Source organism: Spermophilus citellus (assembly GCF_964194105.1).
Source record: "Spermophilus citellus genome assembly, chromosome: 1".
In the NCBI taxonomy this organism is placed as follows: Eukaryota; Metazoa; Chordata; class Mammalia; order Rodentia; family Sciuridae; genus Spermophilus; species Spermophilus citellus.
Window position 1 is genome coordinate 32893127 of NC_138182.1, and position 6760 is coordinate 32899886.

A 6760-nucleotide genomic window follows, 5' to 3' on the forward strand; every position below is an offset into this window, starting at 1 on the left:
TTACTTCTCTGAAAACACTTAAATAAAATCTATTTATATACTGCAGATAGTATTTCAATATCATTACAATAAGGTAGTAACTACTACTGGTCAAAAGAGGGAGTGATGAGTGTAGAAAGGTTGTCACAAGTCCTGCTGTCTTTGGACCTAAGACAAGACAACATATCATGGTGCGGAATGCATGATGGAGAAAAGCTGCTCACCTAGTGGCCAGGGAGAAAAAAAGAGAAGAAGAAGAGTCTGGGGTCTCCATATCCCCTTTAAGAACACTCTCCTGATTACCTAACTTCTTCCCATAGATCCCACTTCTCATAGGTTTCATCACCTCCCAACAGAGCCACATAGGGGACTAAAGCTTTAACATATGGGCCTTTGGGAGACTTTCCAAATTCAAACTATGGTAATAGCTTCCTCAGTCATGTTTTTTGGCAAATTCAAACCTATCTGATTCTCAGCTTCAACATCACTCTATCAGGACCTGGGGGTGAAGAAGGCATTTCCTGTCTAACACCAAATTCCTCATTACACTTCCTTCTAGCCCCCTGTGCATTCCTTCATTGTATCCACCCAAACTATTATTATGCAGATAATTATTGGAAATTTAGGGGGTGGGCACTGATGTTAGTGATGTAGTGATCATCTCCCCAACTAGACTACAAATCGGAAGAGGGAAAATTATTTACCTCATACCCCGGCACTAACATAGTGTCTGGTATGCAACGTGGTTCAATAAATCTTTGTGGAGTGAATAACTTAAAATACAAATGCTAAAAAACACTTCAAGGTGGCTGAGGGTCAGACAGCAGCTGCCTTGTGAGATTAAAGGAGGGAAACATCAACCTGGATTTGGAATGGTTGCTATCAATGCCCTGAGGAGAAGAGCTGAGATGAAGGTGGACCTAGAAGGAAGAACAGGATTTGTTCCAGATGTCATGGGGGAAGAAAATATCCCTGGTGGGAGGAATTGGATAATGTGCATGGCAAATTGAGGAGACATAAGGACAATGGTGTGGTTGAAAGTGAGGATCTGAAGGGAACTAGTAGGATTAAGAAATTGGTCTAATTTAGGCAAAGAGCATAACATTTATCTCTAGATCCCATTAAAGGTTTTTGAGCCAAGTAGGGTTATGTATACAAACCTGAGTTTTTAGCATTCGAACTACAAAACAGATGAAATAAAGGGTTTTATTCCCATAATGAATATCTTTTGACTTTGCTCATTTTAAAACAAATCACTTTGGATAAGTTAAAATTTTTGTTTATAACTAAAATAGTTTGGTTACCACTTAACTAAAATGAATTTACTAAGAAGAAGATAATAATAATAATAATAATAATAATAATAATAATAATAATAATAGACTAATAATAATTAAAGAGCAGAGAGAATAAGTTTTAGCCACTGCTAACCAAAGATCATTTAAAAGCTAAGATAAAATAGTACTTCAATCCTGAGGCATGAAAACTGACATCTGTGATTTGGTTTACAAATTTTTACTTTACACAAAACTTTTCAGGACCACATCTGCTGCTTTTGGTAAAATGTCTTTCAGATTCTAACAGCTCTGTAGAGGAATATTCCAGAATATCTTTATTTTCATCAATATAGTCAATCAGTGACTCTGCTAATGGAAAAATAGACATTTAGCTCAGTGTTCAGCTGAGGACCTGGCCCTTCAAATGAAATTGATGTGTGCCATCCAGCCCCCTCCCTATCTCCCCAGACTCAGTGGATTTAGCTTCTACTTGTTGATTTCTCTTCTGCATCTCTTACTGTCCTGCAGAGTTGTCTATTCTTCACACCACTACAGTTCCCCAAATGTAAAACAGGCAGCAAATTTTATTTTAAGAGCTGGTGAATTGATAATATATGAGAAAGAAATTATTAACATCCATGAAATTTGACATTCCCATTGCCTAAGACAAAACCTTTGATGGTTCCCTATATAGGCACACTGACTCCTAAACATGCTCTTGAATCTCAGACCAATGCCCTCTTGAAGAGTAATTCTCCTTTCCAAACTCCATAAAATGCTGCTTCATCCCACTTTGGAGAAATCACATCTTTTGCCAAGAGCTCAGACCCACTTAGAAGTGCTCACTTCTACCATTTCCTCAAATTTAAGTTATTTAGGCTTAGTGGCAGCCCCACTAAGACCAACTAAATCTGATCTTTCATGCTATGGAAATAATCATTAAGCTACCACTTCTCCAAAATGCTTTGAACCATAAGGGTCTAGGATTTTGGAATTTTTTCAAATTTTTTACATTAACATAAATATAAAGAGATACTTCGGGGATGGAACCACAGTCCAAACCCAAAATTCCTTTACCTATACTAGTACTATCTATACTAGTCACTATAGTCACACTCAAATGGTCTTTAGTAAATTATATTAAAACATATGCCTTTCTTTGTAGATTAGCCTCTTGCAGATTTTAAAATATTACAAATTTCTGAAAATTCAATGCAAATTAATCTCAAACTAAAATTTTTAACCTACAAAAGTGCATACCTTCTTGAAGTCCATTAGAAAATGTTGAGAACTTTGCTAGAATCACAACAACATAATTGACAGGTGTAGAAAGTACATAACCAATGAAAATTGACAAGACGATGGACACAAGAGACAAATCCATAGAAAACATTCACATTCAAGTACTTGGAGAGTCCTGAGCAAAAGCTGAAGACATTTTGCAAAAATGACCCTCTTTATGTTTATGCTTTGAAGGTCAAACTTGAAGGGAAGCAAGTTATATTTATGAGCATGTGATGCTGTTAGAATATTCACATCTAAAAAAGTCAACAATTGGGCTCTCCGAGTAAGATGACAAGCGCAAATACAGCTTTTTGCTGACTACATTCAGCCCATCTGGTAAACTTGTCCAGTTTTGAATATGTTTTGGCTGCTGTAGCTGGAGGATCCCCTTCAGTGGGAATTAAAGCTGCAAATGGTGTGGTATTAGCAACTGAGAAGAAACCGAAACCCACTCTGTATGATGAGCAAAGTGTACACAAAGTGGAACCAATTACCAAACATATAGGTTTGATCTAGTGTCATGGATTACATGCCAGATTATAGAATGCTTATGCACAGAGCTCAAAAACTTACTCAGCAATATTATCTTGTTTACCAAGAACCCATTCCCATTGCTCAGCAGGTACAGAGGGTAGCTTCTATGATGCAAGAATACACCCAGGCAGGTAGTGGTCATCCATTTGGAGTTTCTTATTTGTGGATGGAAGGAGGGATGACCATATTTATTTCAGTCAGATCCATCAGACTTTGCCTGGAAGGCCATAGCTGTGGGAAAAAAACTATGTGATTGGAAAAACATTCCTTGAGAAAAGATACCATGAAGATTTGGAACTTGAAGACGCCATTCATACAGACTTCTTAACCCTAAAGGAAAGTTTTGAAGGGCAAATGACAGAAGATAACATTGAAGTTGGAATCTGCAATGAAGCTGGACTTAGGCAGCTTGCTCCAACTGAAGTTAAGGATTACTTGGCTGCTATAGCGTAATAATGAAGTGATTGAGCAATCCAGAATTTCAGATAATCTATCTACTTAAACATATTTAAAGAATGTTTTAATTTGCAGACTGTGCATACTTATTTCTGCATGGTTTAATGGACTGATGTTTTTTAAAATGACACTTACAAATCATAATAAACACTTAAATTTAAAAAAAGTCAACAATGATTCATTCTTTACCATCCTAAAAATTAGCATATAGTTCGAGGGTCCCTCTCAAAACTCACATTTGGAAGCCCTAATCCCAATGTGACTATATTTGGAGATAGATCTTCATGGAGGTGATTGATGTTGAAGGAGGACATAAAGGTAGGGCCCTCATCCAATGGAACTGTTGTTCTTACCAGAGGAGGAAGAGACAGAAAGGTCACAGAGTGAAGGCCATGTAAGGACATAGCAAAAAGGCATCAAATGCAAACCAGAAAGAATAGTCTCCCCAGAAGACCACCCTGCCAGCACCCAGATCTTAAAGTTCCAGCTTCCAGAGCTAGATTGTGATATTCTGTTTTGGAAACCCAAGAAGACTAAAAGAGGATACTATTGAATTATTTGACAAGGGCCATTCTTACCAGGTAGGAGTTACAGTGGAAAGTTACATTTTTACTGAGGGTTTCCTGCCCCAGGAACTGATGAACATTTAAAAGATGTGATCTCATTTCATACCCATATGCTTCAGAAAGTAACATTACTTTCTCCATTTACAGGTTAGGAAACAGAGGCAAAGAAAGGTCACCATCAGTCACTTGCCCAAGAATGCCAAGTGTGCTAGTCAGCTTTACATCATTCCAATAAAATACCTAAGATAATAACATATGAAAAGAAAGGTTCGTTTGTGCTCACAATGTCAAAAATTGGTTGGTCCTTTTGATTTGGACCTGTGGAAAGGCAGCACATCATGGCAGGAGCATGTGACAGAGCAAAAACCACTCACTTCATCATGAGCCAAAGCAAAAAGATTGAGGAGAGGGCTAGGGTACCTTAGGGAGCACACCTCCAACGACCAAAGGCCTCCAAAGGCCTCCCACTATTTCCTACCTCTTAAAGATTCTATAACATCCTGACAAAGATCAGTAGTATAGCACTTGCCTAGCATGTATATGGTCCCGGGATCAACTCCCAGCACTGAAAAAAAAAAAAAAAAAAAAAAAAAAGAACAAAACAAACAAACAAATACCACCTATTTATTTTCTAATAGTATTTGTGGATCAGCAATCTAGGCACAGCATAACAGGATCCTTTCACAAGAATGCCATTGAGGTGTCAGCTGGGGCTATGTTCTCATCAGAGACCACTCAACAGGAAAAGATTTTCATCTAAGCTCCTTCAGGTCTCCATGTCCTTGTTGGCCAGACACCACTTGAACTCCTGGAAGCTGCCCAGCTCCTTTTCATGCGCTTCCTACAAGTGCTCTCAAAATATGGCAGCTTGCTTCCTCAAGGTCAGCAGGGAGAATAGAATCTCTGTTGTAGTCTGCTAAGATGGAGGCTTATACAACATAATGTGACATAGGTGTGAGTCATCTCACTTTTCTGTAAAATCTAACCTAATCAAAGTAGTGACATCTTATCATCTTTTCCTTATTCCATGGGACCTGACTCATTGGGGTATGTTTGCCACTGAGGTGATTTTAATGGCAGCAAAGATTAAACCACTGCTCTAAAGCATTCTGCTCTATTTCTTTTGTGCTGCAAACACTACATATTTGAAATTCATAATTTTTACCTTTATTCCTTACCTCTCAATTTTAAATGGCATGGAAAATGAATAGAAAAGGAAAACACTACCTCCTCCAGTTATGATTACATACCTGAAATTGCCAATATTCAACCATGTTTGGCTGACAAAAACAGTAGGTTCATAAGGTTCAACTTAACATTATCCTTCCCTGATAAACCATGTGCCTGAAAATGCCTAGATGAGATCAAAGATTCATTTAGAAAAAGTCTGAGGCGCTTCTCAAATCATAACCTATTCTCAATGAATGGCACAACTATGGCGATTCCTTAACAAATCAAAACATATGACATTCCATCTATAAAGTATAATCACATTTTCAAAATGAATTTCAGTGAGACTTAAAAATTTACTATAACTATTCTGTCATGAATCTAAAACACTGTGCTGCAGAGGCAAATTTTAAGTGATTTTCAACTTGAGATGTTTACAAAGATAATGTACCATGAGTTAAGGACTACTTGAGTAGAAATTATAATAATTGGCTAAAAGAAGCTTCAGTGTGGTCTGAACAAAAAACATGAATTTAGATTAAGCATTTTCATTAACAGAGTACTAAACCATATCGCTATGGAAGTTGTCTGGGGTGGGTGGACGTTCTCATTCCAGGCACTTCCTGAGTCTGAGCAGTGGAAGTCTCCATCTGGGGGAAGTTGAATTGGAAGATGGCGACTCTAACTTACTTATGTGGCAATTTGCCTTGAGATTTCTATTTAAAGTGGTCTCCCAGACTCTCTCCTGGGAAGAATTAAAAGTGGCTAATTCGTCACTCGTAGGCTTGACTGGAATATCAGAATTAATGGATATGTTACAAGTTCAATTTCAAAAAATAAAAGCCTCATTTTGAAAATATGACTATATTGGGGCATATATATATATATATATATATATATATATATATGTTTTAACTTTTGTGTCACTGTGACCAAAAGACCTGATAAGGACAACTTAGGGGAGGAAAAATTTATTTTGGCTCACAGTTTCAGAGGTTCAGTCCATGTTCTGCTGACTCCACAGGCTGGGCCCAAGGTAAGGCAGAACATCTTGGTGGAGGGGAATGGCAGAGTAAAACTGCTCCACTTGTGGCATCCAGGAAGCAGAGAGCGAGATTGAGCTGTCAAGGGCAACATATAAACTCCCAAACCCCAGTCACCTACTTTCCCCAGCCACATCCTGTCTACCTACACTTATGCTCAGTTAATCCATACCAGTGGATCAATCCACTGATTAGGTTAAAGCTCTCATAACCTAATCATTTTACCTCCCAAAATTCTTGCGTTGTCTCACACATGAGCTATGGAGAGACACCTCATATCCAAACCATTAAAATGTCTAAGGATGTTTCCTTTGCCTGGTGAAAGGTACGACTTTCTATTAAAGTAGTCAGACTCAGACCTTCAATTTTCCTCACTGAAGGATCACTGGCCTTTTGAGAGGTTATGTTACCCTTGTGACAGAAGTGTCTGTAGCACAAAGAACCAATTCTC

The 6760-nt window shown here is 38.0% G+C and overlaps 1 pseudogene across 1 annotated transcript; it reads left to right on the plus strand.

Annotated features, from left to right (window-relative positions):
* The first annotated feature begins 851 nt into the window (after positions 1-851).
* LOC308630406 (proteasome subunit alpha type-2-like) lies at positions 852-3529 on the plus strand (annotated as a pseudogene). The gene is made up of 2 exons: positions 852-954; positions 2829-3529. The product of its transcript is annotated as a proteasome subunit alpha type-2-like (transcript).
* Positions 3530-6760: the final 3231 nt, after the last annotated feature.